At 39.8% G+C, this 24,689-nt stretch overlaps 1 protein-coding gene across 1 annotated transcript in view; it reads left to right on the forward strand.

Moving 5' to 3' along the window:
• Positions 1-19,246: 19,246 nt before the first annotated feature.
• Positions 19,247-24,689, forward strand: part of EDA2R (ectodysplasin A2 receptor) — a 95,884-nt gene continuing 90,441 nt past the window's right edge. The window contains exon 1 of the mRNA XM_005700813.3: positions 19,247-19,413. The gene's annotated coding sequence lies outside the window, so the exon portion shown is untranslated. The remainder of the gene's footprint in view (positions 19,414-24,689) is intronic.

Raw genomic sequence — 24,689 nt, forward strand, 5'->3', positions numbered from 1 at the left:
AAGAAATCTCTCATCTTTGACATTATCTTTTAAACTAAGTATAATCCAGTAAATAGCAAAATAGCAGCAGTTAAAAAGAAAAAAGGAAAATTTCTTAGAGCAGGGAATCTTTGTCTTTACAGAGTCTATATGGAGAGAAGTACCCTCCTCAAATGCACATCCATAACTTATTTACAAACAAATCCCTACAGTACCAAGCACAGTACAGAATACTGAACATGCTGCTGAAAGTCAAATTGAAAATTCAATTAAATAACATATAAATAGATAACCAAGGACAGAATGACTTAAAATTATACTGATAAAACTAAAACCATATGAAGTGTAGGAAAACTATTTGAAGACCAATAATTATGTAAAAATAAATATTTAACTCTAGGACCTATTCTCATAGTAAAAGTTACAAAAATAGAATACAGTATTAAGTGAATAAAGAATTAAATGAATATATCAAAATTGATTTATAAAATATTTTACTCTTGAGAAACCTATTTCTCTTCCCTCCCTTTTCTAATAATTACATTCTCAGACATATTTTGATAAAACATTGTAAGATTTGACTGGGTGAAAAATTCTTTGGGTTGTTTTCATGGATACAAAATTTCTCTCTGCTGCTGCTGCTGCTAAGTCATTTCAGTCGTGTCCGACTCTGTGCGACCCCATAGACAGCAGCCCATCAGGCTCCCCCGTCCCTGGGATTCTCCAGGCAAGAACACTGGAGTGGGTTGCCATTTCCTTCTCCAATGCATGAAAGTGAAAAGTGAAAGTGAAGTCGTTCAGTCGTGTCTGACTCTAGCTACCCCATGGACTGCAGCCTACCAGGCTCCTCTGCCCATGGGATTTTCCAGGTAAAAATACTGGAGTAGGATGCCATTGCCTTCTCCAAAATTTCTCTCAGAAGGTTCTGAATTTGAAATCAATTTACTCTTAGTGTTATGAGCTGGGACAGATTTAGGGTCACAGTAACTCCTTACCAACACTCTGATTCTACTGTCTCCCAGCCACCCAGGGGCTGCCACTTGTCTCAAACACCCTATTCAGAGATAGTAAACTGCTGCCAAATTAGGAATGATTACATGATAGATGGGGGTGATAATTAGACCAAAAGGTAGGGCATTTCACATGTCATGAGTCCATGTTCTGTCTAAATAGAGGGGTTTTATCCTTTTCGGAAACTGGGGATAAGAGAACCATGGAAGCACATTCTACACAGTACTACAGAAGAGGAACATTGATACAGATTTGAAGGAAGAAAGCTCCAGTATTCTTCTGCCAACTTGAAAGAAACTGTCCAAGTACATGAAAAGGTTTCCTAGCAGTATTTCGACTCTTTATCTTTTAATGTTAACACTGTGCGTCTACAGCCCAACAGGAGTGGCATTTATAGGGTGACCTTACAGCTCTCAAGTGGTTTTAAAAGTGCTTTCTGATTCACTTCATAAGATGATCAATTGCACAGCTGGGAATTCACTGTAGTTTATGATGCAGTGGTGCTTAGAAAGGGAGGTATGTGTGTGAATGTGTAAGTGTGAGTATGTGTTTGCTCTTTGTTAACCATAGTATTTGTGTGATCTTCTTAAGATCTTATGATCACAGAACTCTAATTTAAATGGTGCCAATCTGTCTAATATGATTGAAAGCAGTAAACACCATGGCATTATGTTTGATATCCATGCTCTTTGCCTTTTTTCTTTTCAAAATTAATTAAGATATCATTAAAATGTATCATGGTACCGCTTTGTCAGCAAGCCATTCAAAAAGATGCCATTGAAAATATTTCCAAGCAGCCTTTCCTTCTTCTGTTGCCCTCTGGAAGCAAAAATAGATCCACCTAACACAAGAAAATATCTTCCAGAGCTTCAGCTGTGTCATAACAGTTAAAACTCAGCTTATTTAAAAAAAAAAAAAACTCAGCTTATTTCCAAGTTCTGTGTTCCCACCTTCTCCACAGCATTTCAAACCTTCTGAAATGACAAGCTTCTTCAAAGGTGTATTTTATTCCCAGGAAAAGAACAATCACATGGACACTTGGGTATTCTGCACATAATCTGACAGTGAGGATGGACCTGGGGTCCCAATCATCCAAACATACCTCAAGGAGTCCCCATCATTGGCTTGCTTCCTCTGTCCACCACATCAGCATCCAGGCCGGAGTATTGGAAGAAAGTGTCAAATTTGGCCAAGAACAGGAAGTAGTGTGAGCTGAAGTCAGACTATAGTGCTGCAGCCCCTAGCTCCTGGCCCGGAGCAGCTCTGAGCTCTGGGACACAGCCGGAACCATGGAGGATGCCCTGACAGACTGGGCAGGAGGGCAGCCCCCCTCCGGGGCTCGGAGGGTCCAGGCTCAGTCCCGGCGGCCTCCTGGGCCCTGGCTCCCAACTCCTCTCCCACCCGAGTGATGCTGGGAGGCTCCAGTGTCTTGTCTTTGCTTGGCGCCTGGAAGAGCTTCTTTATCAGACTTCCCCTGGGGTCGTTGGCTCCCGACCCACCCTCGACAAACTCGCATTTCTCACAATAGATGACCAGCGAGTCTGGTGTCAGAGGCTTCCGCGTTATAGCACTAGGCGCCACAGGCCTGGGTTCACGCGCCTGCTCTTCCGTCGCCTCAGGGCTGCTGCACTGGCAAGCCCGGCCTGGGCCAGTCCCCAGCGGGCCCTGCATGTGCTTGACACTGTCAACTGCCAGCCTCTCTCTATTTTAATGTTTTTAATGAGAATCATTTTAAATTTCTTGGCTTTAGTGTGTTGAAATACATGGTGTAATTTTATTTTCATAATAAACTGAAGACCATCTATAAGAATACTAGTGAATTGTGTGATACAGAGCCAAAGATGTACATATAGTTATGCATGTGTCACACACAGCACCTATCAGATAATAAGTCTGAAGTATATTACTTGTTTCCTTTTTTATATTTTGCTTTCTTCTCTAGCAGTGAAATGAGGAAGGTGTGGTTAAGTGTCCACTCCAGGACAAGGTAACATGATTGTTTTTTGTTAAACCTAATGAGTGAATCAACAGCCAAAACAGTTGCCTACAAAGTGACGATTTCTTCTTTTAAAATATTGCTACCAATATCAGATGAAAAGTAGTATAATGAAAAGACCACTAAATTGGAAGTGAAAAGTTTTCCATTTTTATCCCAGCTCAACTGCTTGGCCATATGATCCTTGATTAGTCCCATGCTCCGCTCTGAACTTCAGTTTTCAACTGTACAATGTTTACAATGCATACCCCACAAGAGTAGGTGATTTAATGCAAGTGCTTTGATAAATGCAAGTGCTTTACAAATTGGAAATAGTATTATAGGAAGGTTTCATTTGTGTCTTTTAAGAAAGTATTCATGATGTTATCTGCTATTTTAGTATGAGTAACATAAGACACCACATCTATTTCATTGTCACCATTAAAGCTATATTTCACTCACACCTGCATTAAGTTGACTGATGAGATGTGAAGGAACAGTATCCTCCACCACCTCAAGAAATCATGCAGGGACATGATTGCTTCTGGCATCCAAATTCATTTCTGTAAAAAAAAAAAATCCTGTCTGTAAACAAAGTTGAAATGTTCTACTAGCCCCTATTTCAATAAAAGTCTTGAGCCCTTTGACTGTTTTCTTGACTCCAATATAATAACCTTTTGTCAATTCAGAAATATTCTCTGGCCTAATTTTACCCTAAATAACATTGACAGAACTACAGGAATTCAAAACAGAATGCAAAAATAACAAATGTCCACAAGGAAATATAACACTAAGATGTAACAACTGTACCACCTGGTGTTCAAAGTGTCCTTCCTCTAGTAATTACCATTAATCTTTTAATCTGCAAGAATAATCACTTTTATAAAACTGTCTTTGTAATACAAGTAACTATAAAAATAACTTATTCAGCTTTATCATCATCATTGTCTCTAAAGAATGAAAATTTTGAAATATGTGTAGCTCTGGTTTGTTTTGCATGGTCTTCTCCCTCCAGAGGAGAGGAATCAAGCAAGATTTCTTACTTGATGGCAGTGATGAATGGAGAGAATATAAGGACTAAGATTTGAAGGATGCAGTAAAGAAATGGCCTTAGTAGGTAAGACACTTTAGGCTAATACTTAGTTAGTTAATTAGTTCAGTCACTAAGTCGTGTCCAACTCTTTGCAACCCCATGAATCACAGCACGACAGGGCTCCCTGTCCATCACCAACTCCTGGAGTCCACCCAAACCCATGTCCATCGAGTCGGTGATGCCATCCAGCCATCTCATCCTCTGTCATCCCCTTCTCCTCCTGCCCCCAACCCTCCCAGCATCAGAGTCTTTTCCAATGAGTCAACTCTTCACATGAGGTGGCCAAAGTATTGGAGTTTCATTAGCATCAGTCCTTCCAAAGAACACCCAGGACTGATATCCTTTAGAATGGACTGATTGGATCTCCTTGCAGTCCAGGAAACTCTCAAGAGTCTCCTCCAACACTACAGTTCAAAAGCATCAATTCTTCAGAACTCAGCTTTCTTCACAGTCCAACTGTCACGTCCATACATGACCACTGGAAAAACCATAGCCTTGACTAGATGGACCTTTGTTGGCAAAGTAATATCTCTGACTTTTAATACGTTATCTAGGTTGGTCATAACTTCCCTTCCAAATAGTAAGCATCTTTTAATTTGATGGCTGCAATCACCATCTGCAATGATTTTGGAGCCCCCAAAAATAAAGTCTGACACTGTTTCCACTGTTGCCCCATTTATTTCCCATGAAGTGATGGGACCGGATGCCATGATCTATGTTTTCTGAATGTTAAGCTTTAAGCCAACTTTTTCACTATCCTCTTTTACTTTCATCAAAAGGCTTTTTAGTTCCTCTTCACTTTCTGCCATGAGGGTGGCATCATCTGCATAGCAGAGTTTATTTATATTTCTCCCAGCAATCTTGATTCCAGCTTGTGTTTCTTCCAGTCCAGCGTTTCTCATGATGTACTCTGCATATAAGTTAAATAAGCAGGGTGACAATATACAGCCTTGACGTACTCCTTTTCCTATTTGGAACCAGTCTGTTGTTCCATGTCCAGTTCTAACTGTTGCTTCCTGACCTGCATACAGATTTCTCAAGAGGCAGGTCAGGTGGTCTGGTAGTCCCATCTCTTGAAGAATTTTCCACAGTTTATTGTGATCCACACAGTCAATGGCTTTGGCATAGTCAATAAAGCAGAAATTGATGTTTTTCTGGAACTCTCTTGTTTTTTCCATGATCCAGTGGATGTTGGCAATTTTATCTCTGGTTCCTCTGCCTTTTCTGAAACCAGGTTCAACATCTGGAAGTTCATGGTTCATGTATTGCTGAAGCCTGGCTTGGAGAATTTTGAGCATTACTTTACTAGCATGTGAGATGAGTGCAATTGCTTGGTAGTTTGAGCATTCTTTGGCATTACCTTTCTTTGGGGTTGGAATGAAAACTGACCTTTTCCAGTCCTGTGGCCACAGCTGAGTTCTCCAAATGTGCTGGCCTATTGAATGCAGCACTTTCACAGCATCATCTTTCAGGATTTGAAACAGCTCCACTGGAATTCCATCACCTCCACTAGCTTTGTTCGTAGTGAAGCTTTCTAAGGCCCACTTGACTTCACATTCCGGGATGTCTGGCTCTAGATGAGTGATCACACCATCGTGATTATCTGGGTCATGAAAAATTTTTTGGACAGTTCTTCCATGTATTCTTGCCATCTCTTCTTAATATCTTCTACTTCTGTTAAGTCCATACCATTTTTGTCCTTTATCGGGCCCATCTTTGCATAAAATGTTCCCTTGTTATCTCTAATTTTATTGAAGAGATCTCTCATCTTTCCCATTCTGTTCTTTTCCTCTATTTCTTTGCATTGATCACTGAAGAAGGCTTTCTTATCTCTTCTTGCTATTCTTTGGAACTCTGCATTCAGATGCTTATATCTTTCCTTTTCTCCTTTGCTTTTTGCCTCTCTTCTTTTCACAGCTATTTGTAAGGCCTCCCCAGAGAGCCATTTTGCCTTTTTGCATTTCTTTTCCATGGGAATGGTCTTGATCCCTGTCTCTTGTACAATGTCATGAACCTCATTCCATAGTTCATCAGGCATTCTATCTATCAGATCTAGGCCCTTAAATCTATTTCTTACTTCCACTGTATAATCATAAGGGATTTGATTTAGGTCATATCTGAATGGTCTAGCGGTTTTCCCTACTTTCTTCAATTTAAGTCTGAATTTGGTAATAAGGAGTTCATGATCTGAGTCACAGTCAGCTCCTGATCTTGTTTTTGTTGACTGTATAGAGCTTCTCCATCTTTTGCTGAAGAGAATATAATCAATCTGATTTCAGTGTTGACCATCTGGTGATGTCCATGTGTAGAGTCTTCTCTTGGGTTTTTGGAAGAGGGTGTTGCTATGACCAGTGCATTTTCTTGGCAAAACTCTATTAGTCTTTGCCCTGCTTCATTCTGCATTCCAAGGCCAAATTTGCCTGTGACTCCAGGTGTTTCTTGACTTCCTGCTTTTGCATTCCAGTCCCCTAGAATGAAAAGGACATCTTTTTTGGGTGTTAATTCTAAAAGGTCTTGTAGGTCTTCATAGAACCGTTCAACTTCAGTTTCTTCAGCATTACTGGTTGGGGCATAGACTTGGATTACTGTGATATTGAATGGTTTGCCTTGGAGACAAACAGAGATCGTTCTGTCGTTTTTGAGATTGCATCCAAGTACTGCATTTCAGACTCTTTTGCTGACCATGATGGCTACTCCATTTCTTCTGAGGGATTCCTGCCCGCAGTAGTAGATATAATGGTCATCTGAGTTAAATTCACCCAGTCCAGTCTATTTTAGTTTGCTGATTCCTAGAACATCGATGTTCACTCTTGCCATCTCCTAGAAAACCTTAAATTTGCTAGCAGAAAATTACTAGAGCTCATCAATGAATTTGGTAAAGCTTCAGGATACAAAGTTAATACATAAATATCTCTTGCATTCCAATACACTGAATATGAAAGAGAAATTAAGGAAATAACTCCATTTACCACTTCAACAAAAATAATAAAATAGCTAGGAATAGACCTAAAGAAGTAAAAGACTTATACTCAGAAAACTGCAAGATACTGATGAAAGAAATCAAAGATGACACAGTCAGATGGACAGATGTACTATATTCTCAGATTGGAAGAGTCAATATTGTGAAAAATATCTATACTACTGGCAGGGTTACAGGAAGGAAGGCCAGGCGTCTCCAAACGGAGGAAATAGCCTGCAAGTGTCAGACATTTTTATCTCTCTTAAGCAGCAAGAGGAAACAAACTAGCAATATTTTTTCCTTCTCCATATAAATTTAAAAGGAGGTTCCTCTTAAAATTCTGTGTTGCCATGACACCTGGTTTCCCCTAAAGTTAACTATTCTCAAACCTAGAGATAACCAATGTCTTTTCTTTATGGAAATGTTTATCTTCAGTTCAGTTCAGTTCAGTTCAGTCGCTCAGCCGTGTCCGACTCTTTGCGACCCCATGAATCACAGCACGCCAGGCCTCCCTGTTCATCACCATCTCCCGGAGTTCACTCAGACTCACATCCATCAAGTCCGTGATGCCATCCAGCCATCTCACCCTCGGTCATCTCCTTCTCCTGCCCCCAATCCCTCCCAGCATCAGTCTTTTCCAATGAGTCAACTCTTCTCATGAGGTGGCCAAAGTTTCAGCTTTAGCATCATTCCTTCCAAAGAAATCCCAGGATTGATCTCCTTCAGAATGGACTGGTTGGATCTCCCTGCAGTCCAAGGGATTCTCAAGAGTCTTCTCCTACACCACAGTTCAAAAGCATCAATTCTTCGGTGCCTTGCCTTCTTCACAGTCCAACTCTCACATCCATACATGACCACAGGAAAAACCATAGCTTTGACTAGATTGACCTTAGTCGGCAAAGTAATGTCTCTGCTTTTGAATATACTATCTAGGTTGGTCATAACTTTTCTTCCAAGGAGTAAGCGTCTTTTAATTTCATGGCTGCAGTCACCATCTGCAGTGACTTTAGAGCCCCAAAAAATAAAGTCTGACGCTGTTTCCACTGTTTCCCCATTCATTTCCCATGAAGTGATGGGACTGGATGCCATGTTCTTCGTTTTCTGAATGTTGAGCATTAAGCCAACGTTTTCGCTCTCCTCTTTCACTTTCATCAAGAGGCTTTTTTGCTTCTCTTCACTTTCTGCCATAAGGGCAGTGTCATCTGCATATCTGAGTTTATTGATATTTCTCCCAGCAATCTTGATTCCAGCTTGTGTTTCTTCCAGTCCAGCGTTTCTCATGATGTACTCTGCATATAAGTTAAATAAGCAGGGTGACAATATACAGCCTTGACATGCTCCTTTTCCTAATTGGAACCAGTCTGTTGTTCCATGTCCAGTTCTAATTGTTGCTTCCTTACCTGCATACAGATTTGTCAAGAGGCAGGTTAGGTGATCTGGTATTCCCATCTCTTTCAGAATTTTCCATAGTTTCTTGTGATCCACACAGTCAAAGGCTTTGGCATAGTCAATAAAGCAGAAATAGATGTTTTTCTGGAACTCTCTTGCTTTTTCCATGATCCAGAGGATGTTGGCAATTTGATCTCTGGTTCCTCTGCCTTTTCTAAAACCAGCTTGAATGCTAATGTACTATGCATTTAACCCAAACTCTGTCTTCAAGTCGATTCTGCCTTTTGGCTCAGAACCTACTTGATAAACCAGTATGTTATGCTCAGATATTGTTCCTCTAATCTATATAAATGAAACTATTTGTATGGTGATCAGCCCTTCTTCAAGATTCAAGTTAATCATTTTATGGCCCCAGATGAACCACTTGGAGCCAAGATTATCCCAAAATACATCTTATGGGTGAGGGGCCTGGTGCCATTCTGAGTTTTAAGACATTCCTTTCTTTCATTAACAGACTGCTAGTGACTATATAACATCAAGCTGAAGACTAGCAGGGGGGCACTCTTTCTGCCCCCTTCTGATACCTATGTCAGAAGTTTTCGCTATCTCCCTTATACTTTAATAAAACTTTATTACACAAAAGCTCTGAGCCATCAAGCCTCATCTCTGGCCCCAGATTGAATTCTTCTCCTCTGGGGGCCAAGAATCCCGGTGTCATGATTCAACAACAACCTTTCACTACCCAAAGCAATCCACAGATTCAATGCAATCCCTATCAAATTACCAGTGACATTTTCCACAGAATTAGAATAAAATATTTGACAGTTTGTATGGAAACACAAAAGACCTCAAATAGCCAAAACAATCTTGAGAAAGAAAAATGGAGCTGACGGAATCAGACTCCCTGACTTCAAACTATATTACAAAGCTACAGTAATCAAAACAGTATGGCACAAACAGTATTTCTGACACAAAAACAGAAATATTGATCAATGGAACAGGATAGAAAGCTGAGAAATAATCCTATGCACCAATGGTCACCTAATCTTTGACGAAGGTGGCATCAATCTGCAGTGGAGAAAAGACAGTCTCTTCAATAAGCAGTGCTGAGAAAACTGGACAGCTATATGTAAAGGAATGAAAACACAACAGTCTCTAATACCACACACAAAACAAACTCAAAATGGATTAAAGACATAAATGTAAGGTCTGACACTATAAAACTCTTAAAGAAAAACAGGCAGAACACGCTTTGACATGAATTGCAGCAAGGTCTTTTTTTGATCTTTCTCATATAGTAATTAAAATTAAAAACTAAGAATAAACATATGGAATATAATTAAACCAAAAAGCTTTTACACAGTAAAAGCAACCATAAACAAAACAACAAACAACCCTCAGAATGGGAGAAAATATTACAAATGAAGCAACCAACAAGGGATTAATCTCCAAAATATAAAGGCAGCTCACGAAACTCAATATCTAAAAAAACAAACAACTCAGTCAAAAAATGAACAAAGGATCCATTTCTCCAAGGAAGGCATGCAGATGGCTAAAAAGTACATGAAAAAAAAAGCTCAACATCACTAATTATTATAGGAATGCAAATTAATACCTCATTAAGGTATCACCTCACACCAGTCAGAATGCCCATTATCAAAAACTCTACAAGCAATAAATGCTGAAGTGAGTGTGGAATAAAGGGAACCTTCCTACACTGTTGGTGGGAATATAAACTGGTATAACCACTATGGGGAACAGTAGACCAACCTAGATAGCATATTAAAAAGCAGAGACATTACTTTGCCAACAAAGGTCCGTCTAGTCAAGGCTATGGTTTTTCCAGTAGTCAGGTATGGATGTGAGAGTTGGACTGTGAAGAAAGCTGAGTGCAGAAGAATTGATGCTTTTGAACTGTGGTGTTGGAGAAGACTCTTGAGAGTCCTTTGGACTGAAAGGAGATTTAAGCAGTCCATTCTGAAGGAGATCAGCCCTGGGATTTCTTTGGAAGGAATGATGCTAAAGCTGAAACCCCAATACTTTGGCCACCTCATGAGAAGAGTTGACTCATTGGAAAAGACTCTGATGCTGGGAGGGATTGGGGGCAGGAGGAGAAGGGGACGACAGAGAATGAGATGGCCTGATGGCATCATCCACTCGATGGGTATGAGTTTGAGTGAACTCCGGGAGATGGTGATGGACAGGGAGGCCTGGCGTGCTGCAATTCATGGGGTCACAAAGAGTCGGACACGACTGAGCAACTGAACTGAACTGATGGAGGTACCTTAAAAAATTAAAAATCGAACTACCATATTCTATGGTGATCCCACTCCTCGGCATATATCTGGAGAAAACCATAATTCAAAAATATCTATGCACCTGAAAGTTCATTGCAGCACTATTTACAATAGCCAGGACATGAAAGCCATCTAAATGTACATTAACAGAGGAATGGATAAAAGAAGATGTTGTAATATCAGTGATAAAAAGAATGAAATAACATTGTTTACAATTACATGGATGGACCTAGAGATTGTCATTCTGAGTGACATATTCAGACAGATAAATATCATATGATATTGCTTAATGTGGAATCTAAACAAAGGGAACAAATTAACTTATTTACAAAATCAAAATAGAGTTACAGATTTAGAAATGAACTTATGGTTACCAGGGTTTAATGAGGTTGGGGGAGGGGAGGGATAGATAAACCAGGAGATTGTGATTGACATATGTACACTACTATATATATAGTAGATAACTAATAAGAACCTACTGAATAGTAGAGGGGACTCTACTTAATACTCTGTAATATCTTATATGGGAAAAGAATTTTTGAAGTAGTGGATATATGTATATACATAGCTGATTCACTTTGCTGTACAGCAGAAACTAATGCAACATTATATATCAACTAGACTCCATTAAAATTAATTTTTAAAAGGCAAAATTATTAATTGCAATTATCACTATTTTGAAAAATATAGATTTAATATGCCCAAAACCACATACTTGATTCTCTACCTCCATAAAACTGCTTCTCTGCCAGTCTTCTCAACTAAATAAGTGTTGTCACCATGCATCCAGTTGTTCAGCCTAGAACCTAGGAATCCATCAAATCCTACTTTTTTTTGCACACTGCCCATACCCACTTCAATAGAAAATAATCTAAATCTTACCTTTAAAGTAAATACAAAATCCAACTATTTCTTAACAGTTTCATCCAAGTCCAAACCAACATTATACATTAAAAGATTCAAATTTTATGCCATATGCAGTGGGACGCTGTCATGTAGGTTTTTGGAACTGTGAGGAGATCCAACCAGTTCATCCTAAAGGAGATCAGTCCTGGGTATTCTTTGCAAGGACTGATGTTGAAGCTGAAATTCCAATACTTTGGCCACCTGATGTGGAGAGCTGACTCATTTGAAAAGCCCCTGATGCTGGGAAAGATTGAGGGCAGGAGAAGAAGGGGATGACAGAGGATGAGATGGTTGGATGGCATCACTGACTCAATGGACATGGGTTTGGGTGGACTCTGGGAGTTGGTGATGGACAGGGAGGCCTGGCGTGCTGAAGTTCATGGGGTCGCAAAGAGTAAGACATGACTGAGCGACTGAACTGAACTGAGTGATAGAAGTGGGTGGAATCTTCTCATTTCTTAAGTGTGGGGCCTCCCCAGCAGGGGGTGATGTGATAACTAATGATGTTCTGGGGCTGAAGATTGATTTCTAGGTGGATCAGGTGGGGGAACCTCTTAGCTTAGTGAAACTGCTTCTCCATAGATGGAGGGCTGGGGATTAAGGAGAAAAAGGTTATTAAAGGGAAGTTGAGGGAAGTGGTTGAGTGAAAGTAGGCATGGGGTTGTTGCTGGAGAATCTTGAAGTCTCTTGAAATAAACCCAGAGGCATAGTAAATCATGAAAAAAAAAACAAGAGAAAAGGATTCCTGCCCCCCACCAATGGGAGGAATTCAAATATGTTTTTTCTTTTTTACACTTTATTTTACTTTACAATACTGTATTGGTTTTGCCATACATCAACATGAATCTGCCACGGGTGTACATGAGTTCCCAATCCTGAACCCCCCTCCCCCCTCCCTCCTCATACCATCTCTCTGGGTCATCCCAGTGCACCAGCCCCAAGCATCCTGTATCCTGCATCAAACCTAGACTGGCGATTCGTTTCTTATATGATATTATACATGTTTCAATACCATTCTCCCAAATCATCCCACCCTCTCCCTTTCCCACAGAGTCCAAAAGTCTGTTCTATACAACTGTGTCTCTTGTGCTATCTCACATACAGGGTTATTGTTACCATCTTTCTAAATTCCATATATATGTGTTAGTATACTGTACTGGTGTTTTTCTTTCTGGCTTACTTCACTCTGTATAATCGGCTCCAGTTTCATCCACCTCATTAGCACTGATTCAAATGTCTTCTTTTTAATGGCTGAGTAATACTCCCTCTTACACTGTTGGTGGGAATGCAAACTAGTACAGCCACTATGGAGAACAGTGTGGAGATTCCTTAAAAAAAAAAAAAAACTGGAAATAAAACTGCTTTATGACCCAGCGATCCCTCTGTTGGCCATACACACCAAGGAAACCAAAATTGAAAGAGACACATGTACCCCAATGTTCATCGCAGCACTGTTTATAATAGCCAGGACATGGAAGCAACCTAGATGTCTATCAGCAGATGAATGGATAAGAAAGCTGTGGTACAAATATGTTTGTGGGTAGAGTGACTGGCCACAAGAGGAAAGGTGAACAATAAAAGTACCTGTGGAAAAGAGGTTAAAAAAGCAGGGTGCATAGGGAACAGGAGAGTTTAGGCTCATTCTCTCTCCTCTCCACCAAGAGGAAAAGCCAGGGTAGATGGAGAGAAAAACTTACAGGCATAAGGGAAAGTGATGGAAGGGTTCATACCTAATAGCATCTGTTTTCTTGATGATAAGGGTAGGGGTCCATTTTTCTGGACTGATAACAAGATGCCAAAGTAGGGACTTTAGGGAAACTGTATAAATTTAGAATAGTTGTGCAGGGAAGAGAGGAAGAGCTTCTAATTGGGAAGGAGAGAAGTTATTTCATTTAGTGTATTAGAACAGTGGTGTTCAAACTTGAGTGGGCATCAGAATTACCTTGGACAGCTTGTTAAAACACAGATTTCTGGCCCTATCCCTGGAAATTTCTGATTCATTAGATCTGGGTTGGGGTTAGAGAATTTCCATTTTAAAAAAAGAACACAAACACACAAAAAAATTTTCCATGTAATGATTCTGCTGCCAGAGACCTGAGTGAGAGTTCTGGAATCCATTGCTGTTTTCTGGCTGCATTACCATGAACAAGTTCCTTGGCCTCTCTATATCTTGTTTTCTCATCTGAAAATTAAGGATGATAATCATGATACCTATCTCATACAGCTGTTATAAATTATTTAAGACACATAAAGCACTTAGAACAGGGCCTGATAGTAGCTTAGGAGCAATATGGAGAACTTAAGAATCCTTATTTTTTCTGGTAACTTCTTCTCTTTGCCCTACCCCTATCTCTAAGTCCAGGCCCTCTAACTGCCTTCACCTCATTCCTAGGTGCTGACTGATTTCTAGGGATATTTCTGGAGAGACCTACTCCCTGAGGATTAGTAGTAACACTGCCTATAGATTCTATAGCTAAGGTTGCATCCACTTCCTCCTCCAGCCTGCCTGGTTAGCATTGAACTTTCTCATCAGGGGCCAACTTGCACCTCACTGAATGCAAACACAGCCAAAGTTCACAAGATCCTACTAGGGAGAGTCTTGAGAGGTGGTTGGATGGAGGGCAATCTTGGGTCTAAACTCTCCCCTGGTGGAATCACTCCAAATCCAGACAGGAGGCAGACACTAAAGAAAATAACCATAGCTGCTCAGCTCCAGGCTGGTAACATTATATTAGTGAAGATAAATGGGAGAGACTGTTATCTGGAGCCCTGAAGACTGACTTGATCCTTCATTGTGATTATTAGAAAACCATACTTTATACTGAGTGTAAATCTGTCTGCCTGTACATTATACCCATATGTCCTCACTTTGCCCTCTTAAGATACAAACCTCATGTAAACCTTCTACCCTGTGACAGCCTTTCCCTTCAGATATTGAAAGTGACTAAGTCTTGAGTCTTCACAAAACAAACATAGTGGGGTGTGGGATGTAGCAATGCCTGGGTATCTGGATGTCTCACCAATGCTAAGAATAAGAATTTTAGAACCTACTCTCCGGATACTAGATAAATCCCTTCAGTTCAGTTCAATTGCTCAGTTGTGTCCGACTCATTGTGACCCCATGAATCACAGCACGCCAGGCCTCCCTGTCCATCACCAACACCCAGAGTTCACTCAAACTCATGTCCATCGAGTCAGTGATGCCATCCAGCCATCTCATCCTCTGTCGTCCCCTTCTTCTCCTGCCCCCAATCCCTCCCAGCATCAGAGTCTTTTCCAATGAGTCAACTCTTTGCATGAGGTGGCCAAAGTACTGGAGTTTCAGCTTTAGCATCATTCCTTCCAAAGAAATCCCAGGGTTGATCTTCAGAATGGACTGGTTGAATCTCCTTGCAGTCCAAGGGACTCTCAAGAGTCTCCTCCAACATCACAGTTCAAAAGCATCAATTCTTCGGTGCTCAGCCTTCTTCACAGTCCAACTCTCACATCCATACCTGACTACTGGAAAAACCATAGCCTTGACTAGACGGACCTTAGTCGGCAAAGTAATGTCTCTGCTTTTGAATATGCTATCTACGTTGATCATAACTTTTCTTCCAAGGAGTAAGCGTCTTTTAATTTCATGGCTGCAGTCACCATCTGCAGTGATTTTGGAGCCCAAAAAAATAAAGTCTGATACTGTTTCCACTGTTGCCCCATCTCTTCCCATGAAGTGATGGGATCAGATGCCATGATCTACATTTTCTGAATGTTGAGCTTTAAGCCAACTTTTTCACTCTCCTCTTTCACTTTCATCAAGAAGCTTTTTAGTTCCTCTTCACTTTCTGCCATAAGGGTTGTATCATCTGCATATCTGAGGTTATTGATATTTCTCCCAGCAATATTGATTCCAGCTTGTGCTTCTTCTAGCCCAGCGTTTCTCATGATGTACTCTGCATATAATTTAAATAAGCAAGGTGACAATATACAGCCTTGACGTACTCCTTTTCCTATTTGGAACCAGTCTGTGTTCCATGCAAAAAAATAGAGGAAAACAACAAAATGGGAAAGACTAGAGATCTCTTCAAGACAATTAGAGAAACCAAGGGAACATTTCATGCAAAGATGGGCTCGATAAAGGACAGAAACGGTATGGACCTAATAGAAGCAGAAGATAAATCCCTTATATGATTATTAATCTTTTATGATTGTGTATCCCTTAGTGTTGTCACAATAGCATCATTCTTTTTCCTATTTATGCATTTATTTATTGTTTTCTTATGTGTTTATTTATGTGCCAAGCATATCATGCTGTGGATTCATTTTGAAACTGAGCTGAGCTAAGCAATCCTAATATTTTGCAGAAATGCTGCTTCAAATTACTATGGCCCTCATCCTATAAGTAGAGCTTTAGAATGAAATATCTAAATCTTTTTTTTTTCCATTCCCAGTGACAGTTTTCTATCCCCATAAGGCTGACAGTAGGTGAGAAGTTGCATGGTATAGTAAAAAGAGTTCAAATCTCAACACCTCTGCTTAGCAATTCTGTGCTCATTTGGATGTCACTTAATGTTTTATATATTCCTTTTTCTTTTCATTTTTAAGATAGAGATAATAATCCTCAGATCTTGGATGTGCTCTAGAAGGGTTAGTGAGATAACATATAAACTGCCTATCTCAGTCCCTGCATAAGTACACATGCAAGAGATGGCATTTCTTGTGTTTCCAATTAGTGTTGTTGTTGTTTAGTTGCCAAGTTGTATCCGAATCTTTTGTGACCTCATGTACTATAGCCCGCCAGGCTCCTCTGTCCATGGGATTTTCCAGGCAAGGATACTGGAGTGGATTGCCATTTCCTTTTCCAGGTTCCAATTAATAAATTGGCATAATAATAATAATGGCACCTTCCCATAGTTATAAGGATTAAAGGAAATACATTTATAAAGAATTCTAGAGGACTATGCTACCTGTTGTTTTAAAATAATATTATTAGCAAATACATGTGTAAAATAGTCAGAGTTATACAGCCTTCTGGTCAGTGTGTGCTGAACTTCCAGTCCTAGGCCTAAGAAGGTAGTGTGTAGGGAAAACACAGGGGTTTGACTAATTGCCTCAGTTGAAATTACATTCTGTCAGAGGAGGATTGAATCAGGAAAAAAAAAAACAAATAAAATTAGAAACTAGTGACAAGAAAGTAGACTAATAAGGTTAAAATAATAATAAAAGGTAGAAAAAATAGAGGGAAAAGATTAATAATTATAGACATAGTATTATCACTGTCATTCTAACAGGTTCCAGTTATTGAGTTCCTGTGTCTGGAACTGGATTAGAAAGTCTATAAATATTCTCAAATCTTCTAACCTTGTTTCTTTCCATATTTTATAGATAGGGAAACAGAATCTCTGAGAGATTGAAGTACTTGCCTAAGATGACACAGCATGCAAATTTTAAGTGGCAGTTCTGGGAATCCCAATTTAGACTCCAGAGACATTATATTGTGCCCTGTCCTTACTCATTGGAGCAAGACAGCATGATGTAGCATGCTTAGAGTCAGGTTCTGGTTATAACTCTGGATTAAGCTTGTACTTGCTGTGTGCCCTTGGACTATTCAGTTAAATTGTCTATCTTGAGTTTCCACATGCATAAAATAAGGAAAATAATACTTCAAAGAGTTGTTCTGTGGGATAAATGAGATTGTATGTATAAAGTGTTGTCAGAGTCCCAGCACTGCCAATATTATATCACTGGAGAATATCCAGTGACATAATCTGAGAAGGGTTAGAGAAACAGAGGAAACCAGGAGATGACCATGTTTTCCAACACAAGAAGTAATGTTTCCCAAAGAAAAGGGTGGCTAATACTGAAAAAATAAATAAATAAATAAATAAGAAAATGAGTGAAAATGTTTCCTAAAATGTGAAAGTATAAAGGTCATTTGTGACCTCAGGGAAAGAGCATTGGGCTAGAAGCCAGATTACAATAAATTGGGAAGCTAATGGAAAGTGAAGACATGGAAACAGTGAGTGAAGACTCCTTTAGTCAGAAATTTGGCTGAGAAAGAAAGAGAGATGAAGCTATTATTTGAGGGGGAGGCAGTGTGGTAGAAGATTTTACTTTTCAGTGGGAAGAAGAGTATGTTTTGTGAGCAGAAAGGTTGAGCACAAGGAGGAAGGTAAATAATAATGATACCAGTGAGGCAGTAGTTTTTAAATGAGTCTTGGTTCTCCTGAGTGAAGTCTAAGTCAGATATAGAGAAAGACAAATGTCATATGATATTACTTATATGCAGAATCTAAAAATAGGAACAAACTAATTTATCTACAAAACAGAAGTAAAATTACATATGTAGAAAACAAATTTATGGCTATCAGAGTGTAAGAGGAGGGAGGGATAAATTGGGTGATTGAGACTGACATATATACACTATTATATATAAAATAGATAACTAATAAGGACCTACTTATTAGAGTTCCACAGGGAATGCTATTCAGTATTCTGTAATGGCCTACATGGGAAAAGACTAAAAAAGAGTGGATATATGTATATGTATAACTGATTCACTTTGCTGTACAGCAGAAACTAACACAACATTGTAAATCAACTATACTCCAATAATTTAAAAAAATAATAAAAAACAAAGTACAAAAAAATGAGGCATGGTTTATAGGGAAGGGAGGAAGGGAAGATCTTGAGCTCTTGAGGCTAGGGTTGTTGAAAGTCCCCTAACTCTGACCTTGAAGAATGTTCCCATCTTAGCTGGAAAGGACTTGTGTTTAAAAGCTAAAAGACAGCAAGGATGTGTCCATGGGGGAGTGCCCTCAGGCTAAAGGTCCTCTTGCTGCCAACTCACATTTCTTCATCCTGTGGGGCTCTGTGGCTACTCAACTTAAACATATTCAAAGTCTTTCTGACCTCTTCCATTCTGTCCTTTACCCCTGGTTCTCTAGTTAATTTATTTATTCCTTCTTCTATATACCAGTCTCCTGCCCAGCTCTGTCACTTATTAGCTGTTTGACATTGGGCAATCAGACTATGCCTCAGTTTTCTTATCTCTAAATTGTCAATCAAACTAGAGTAATTATGAGGATTAAATTAGTTAATATATGTAAAACATTAAGAAGAGTGCCTGGAAGATATCAAGTGTTGCATAAGTGTTGTTATTGAGTGTTAGCTCATAATGCTTACTGATTAGTGGAAGGGAAATGACAGACATTAAACAACCAAGCAAATTTATCAACTAAATTATTACAGATTACAATCCAGTGACAGTAAGGAAATTAGCATAATGCAGTGGACAAAGGGACGACTTGAATGAGTGAGGCTTATGTACAGAAGTGACACTCTGCCACAAAGACTCAACTCCTCCAGAGAAACCACAGATCTTAACCAGCTCCACAACCTCTCTTGCTTCTATTCCCTTTCTCCCTGCTTTAGTCCCTGGAGCTTTCCAGTTCTTGCCAAAGGCGGGGCTTTTTCACTATTCACCCACCCTTCCCCAACTCCTCCCCTACTCTCCCTGTCAGGGGTGAAACTTCTTTGTGTAGCCACGCCTAGACACTGCAGTGATCCAATAGCTGCTTCATGGGGGCGGGGACGTAGGCAGTAGCATGAAAGGAAAGAGAATAAGATCTGGCTGTTGTTGCTGCACATATGAAATGAGTCAGAGAAGAGCTTTAACTGTCATGGATTTCATCTACTGAGTGTGTGGTATGGATGCTGGGGGCTGAGAAGTGGGGGCTTGGTGGGATATTTGGCCCACGCTGAGGTACGTTTGTCCAAGAATTCTGTTGCTGGAGCAAGATCCATCCATCCATTCATTTACAGGGTAAGTGTGGAACACTCTCTGGCATGGCAAGGTGGTTGAGATTTGTGGAGCATAGATATGGGAGTTCAGGATCATGTTAGGATGGTCCTGCTAAGATGCTACCAAGTCAGAATTACTGGGAAGGTGTCCTGTGGCAGTCTGTCTACCCACCCATCTGTATTCAGAAAGTGCTGTGTAAGATGCCAGGGACCTGCGCTAATACCCTGATGACCTTGGTGAGCCAGTTCCCCTGGGTAGGCTTTTACTGCACCCCTATGTCCTTTGGAAACATGCCTGGACCATCCAACCACCCTATCTGCAGTTGGGAGATAAGGAAGAGAAAGAGTCTAGGAGCTTAGGGAAGGGAGGGAGGAGTCGGATCATATTTGTAAAGCATCCCGAAGGAAGTTGAGCTGCTGGCCTACCCACGTGGCCTCTGGGCAAGTCAGGGCTTGTGTAAAGAGCTTGTAGGCTCTATTTGGGGGCTTTCAGTTTTCACCCTCACCCACCAGGCTGGGTTTCACTTGATCCTTCATTCCTGGAAACTGAGCCCAGGGCAGTGATATTTTGATCCTGCCTTATCTCAAACATTGGCCAAGGCTAAGGCAGCTGTGAGAACTGGGGGACAAGAAAAGACCTGCCAGGAAACTAGGCTGGGGAAGCAGAGACTGCAAGATTTGATTTAGATAGATGTTGGCAGTTTTGACCAATATCACACGATGCAGGGTGGCTAAGGCAGGAAAGTTTGGGTTATCTTCCCCTACACAATTATTCAGTCCCTTCCTTCACCCCATCATACCTCCAATTCAACATAACAGACTCATTGAGCACCTACTCTGTGCCACACTGTATGAGACAGACATACGCCTAAAGACATAGTCTGTGCCCACTAGCACCTCGTCATGGGTATAAGAGCAATTAAATAAGATAAGCTTTAAAGATCCTGTCAAAATGTTTTGATATTGTCAGATAAGGATCACATCTAGTTGAGCCAGAGAAAATCAGAAAAGGTTTTTGGATTTTTTTTTAACTTTTTAGCACCTTTCAGAGCTGCAAAGCCAGACTACTTGAACTCAAATCCCATCCCTACCATTTATTAACTTGTGTGACATTGATCAAGCATAATTACTACACCCTCTCTGAATTCTGTTTTAATCTAGGCTAAAGCCATAGATAATAATAGAGCTTACTTTATTAAATGTCTGTGAGGATTAAATTAGATAATCCATGTGAAATAATTGCACACACTTAGCACAGTGGCTGGACCAAAATAAGCACTTTATAAACGTTAACTATTATTATTTATGATGAGCCATGAAACACAGATAGGATTTCAACAGGTGGAAACAGGACAGACAGCAGTCCAAGCAGAGAAAAAAATAAGAACAACTGTTTGGAGTCAGGGAAGCTCTGGGCTTGTGAAAAGAACACCAGCTGAACTGGATTTTAGATTACAATTAGGTGGAAAATGGAAGTTAAAGTTGCCATGGTAGATTGATGACAAACCATGGAAGACTTTGAAGGCTAGATTTTCTCTTTAATTCATCATACTTTGGAAAATCATTGAAAGTTTCTGAGCTAAAGGAAAAAGACAAATCTGTGTTTCAGGAAGAATAATCTGGTAAACATGAGTTACCTTAACTGGAATAGGAAAACATGAGAGGTAGATAAACCAGATGCAGAAAGGGAATGAGACCCTGGAGGTGGTGACTATGGGAATGGAAAGGGGGCAATGAATTTAACAAGACATCACAGAAGATGAATCTGCAGAATTTGGAAGTTGACAAATTACATGAGATTGAAAAAAGAAGAATGAGAGAATCAATATCTTTTGGGGTTGGTTTAGACTTTAAAAGGTTGTGTATTCCACTAATTCCATCCATTTTTATGGATGGTACAAACAGAAAGGGTATCCACTTTCTGAGTTAAAGACAGCTTATTAAAGTTCTGGGTCTGCTACTTACCTGCTGTTTGTGATCCTAAGCATATCTATTATTCCTTATTTCCAACCAGGATCAAAACAGTACTCATAGGACATTTAGAAATAAGTCCTAGGAGTGTGATTTTTGTACACAAGGAATGAAGTACTACTGTATTTAATGCCAACCAGTTTGATACAGCAAAGCGTTTTTCCTACTACCCACTTTTGAGGTAGCAAGCCCACTGAGAAATATTAATTTCTCCAAAACTGTTTAGAGGGTGAATAGTGTCCGTATCATAGGTTTGTTGAAAGGATTAAAAGAAGTAACCCTTGTAAAATGTCTAGCACGATATCTGATGCATAGTAGGTTTTTATGAATCATAATTTTCTTTCACTCCAATTTACTACACCTTATAAAATCTTTGCTAGTTTCTGCCTGAATATTTTCAGAGGGAATGTACTTACTAATCTCTGAGAGAGTCCATTCCCTTCATAGGAAGCCCTGACTCTGCAAAAGTTCTTCCTTTTGTTAAGCTAAACTCAGGCTTCCTGTGTCTTCCAGAGGTTCTAGTCATTCTCTCTGGGGCCACTCAGAGAAGTCTGCTCAGTCTCTTCAGGATAGTTCCTCAAAGATCTGAAAACCAAAGACAAGATTCTCACTCATCTTTCATTCGCAGGTCAAAAACTCTTCCATCCTTACTCTTATAGCATGCTGTCAAGTCAAATTAGTCTCTGGGATTTTAAGCTATATAAGTTGGGGTGGTGGTGGTTCCTTCAAAGTGATGGGAAACACTAAAAGGAACATGATGGATGAATGTGACAAGTTCCTTTGTAATTTATTATTTCTTAAATTCCCACTATGTGCCACATACTTTCAAATACATAATACTGCTGACTACTTACCCCTAGGGAAAGTCCAGGTTTTCTGGTCTTAATTGTACAGGTGGCCAAATAGGCCCAAAGAAAATGAAACTTGCTAGAAATCGAGTTAGTAAGTGTCTGAGCAAAAACTGGAAACCAGATTTTTCTTACACCAAGGTCAGTTTTGCTTTGTTTTGTTTTAATTTTGACACTAGATCCTAAATTTGGAGGCTTCAAATTCTAGTCCTGGCTCTGTCACTGACTGGCTATGTAAATGAGGAGAAATTCTATACTTTCTAGATGAGCCTCAGTCTCCCTGTCTGGATCATCAAGGGAATGAGGTTAGGTTGTCTTAAAGAATCCTTTTGAGATTCCATGACAATGTTTTCAATTATTTGATGGTTTGAAGTTTTAGCCAGTTACCAAAGATGAGAGGAAAAAAAAAAAAAAAAAAACATAATGAACTGACGTGCCTGCCTATTACTAAAGGAGTTCAAGTAGATATGGATGGCATTTCTTTACTGAGCAACAGACATTTGGGAATAAGATGACGTCTGAATTTCCATCTAACTCTAAGATTGTATGATACTAAACATTGTTTTATAGGATGTGCATTTACATATGAAATCATGAACTTCTTGTTATATCAGTTTCACCTTTACCCCACTATCCCACCACCTATCTTTTCCTTAGGCAGCCTAAAAAATAAAAGTCAAGTAATATTTTGGCATCAATATCTCATCCTGTACAGACAGGCTTCACTCTATGGACTGATTCCCCCATTCATATTGTGAGGATAAATAGCCCTGAGCTGTGCTTGCAAATGTTTATCAGTTTGTATGTCTGTTTCCTTAGGATATTTCTGGCCTGTGAGGAAGAGATCGTGCATATGATAGAATTTATATTGCTTTGTGAGAAAAAGCACTGTTCTTGTTGACATCTTCAGAGAGATACAGCTATTCCAGATAGTCTGGTAAATTGGACAGGGTGGTGAGAATATGGGGCAAGACCAAAGAACATTAATAAAAATCAGAAATGAGAGCACTTGAATGAGTTTTATCGAGTTCCTAACCCTGTAAAAAAAAATCATACCACAAATCCAGTTTTCAGCTGGGAGGACTCAGTCAAGAGTATATCCTCTTTGGGAAGTCACACAGTACTGCTGGTGGGGTGTGTGTGTGCATACATGCATGTGCATGCTCAGTCAATTCAGTTGTGTCTGATTCTTTGCAACCCTATGGACTGTAGCCTGCTAGGCTTCTCTGTCCATGGGGATTCTCCAGGTAAGAATACTGGAGTGAGTTGCCACACCCTCCTCCAGGGGATCTTCCTGACCCAGGGATCAAACCCATGTCTCTTAAGTCTCCTGCATTGGCAGGTGGGGTTTTTTGTTTGTTTGTTTGTTTGTTTGTTTTATCACTAGCACCACCTGGGAAGCCTACTGCTGGTGATGTAAGTAGCTTTTAATGATACCAGAATTTCATAGTATCTTGTGTTGGTCAGTACGTGAATATGACTCCCTTTGGCTAGGGACACCGGGGAACAAAAGCAGTGGTTTGGGGTATTGATTGTTTGTCTGGCCTGTGGCCTCTCTTCAATGACCTTTGCTCCCAACCTCTGGGTGGAATAGAAACAACACTCATAGCAACCCCTCATATGTGTAGCACAATTTGGAGTTTCCAGAGCACTTTCACATACATTATCTCATTTATCCCTTGAATATCATCCAGGTTAGTTTTTGTACCCTTGCGCATACTTGGGAAAACTGTTTTAGCAATCATTAATGTTTTCCTAATATGCTGGGAAAGATTGAGGACAGAAGGAGTAGGGGATGATGGAGGATGAGATGGTTGGATGGCATCACCGACTCAATGGACATGAATTTGGGTGAACACCAGGAGTTGGTGATGGACAGGGAGGCCTGGCGTGCTGCGATTCATGGGGTCGCAAAGAGTCAGACATGACTGAGCAACTGAACTGAACTGAACTGGATATGTTTCATAATCAACCCAAAGATGGCTGGTCTTAATTATGTCACCATATTCTTAGCTACACTGTTCTCTTCCCCACTCCCTTTAACAATTTTTTCAGCAGTTTGCAAACACTAATCATATATTTATATACTTTTAAGCATCCCTCCCCTCAATTTAGAGTCTTTTAAGTTATGTTTGTCTTTTTTTAGATTTGCGCTTTTCTATTGTGGATGTGTGTATTTTCACATGTTTTGAAAGAGAAAGATTTTAACTCACATGGTTAACATTTGCTTTTGGCTGAATTAGAATTGCCCCATTGGATATTAATTCTATCTGTACAGTGACAATTGTTTTTAATAAAATTTTCTTTTATTTTTCTACCCCAACATCTTTATTCTTGCTGAGTCATTATCTGTTGCTCTGTACACTGGAATAAAAAACAAGGTAAATATTTGTGACATCTTGAACTTTGCTAGCTCTTTTTATTCTCCTCTGTTGATATACTAATCAACAGTACTGGACCAAACATTGCTATCACTAAC

The sequence above is a fragment of the Capra hircus genome (genome assembly GCF_001704415.2).
Source record: "Capra hircus breed San Clemente chromosome X unlocalized genomic scaffold, ASM170441v1, whole genome shotgun sequence".
NCBI classification, from domain to species: Eukaryota; Metazoa; Chordata; class Mammalia; order Artiodactyla; family Bovidae; genus Capra; species Capra hircus.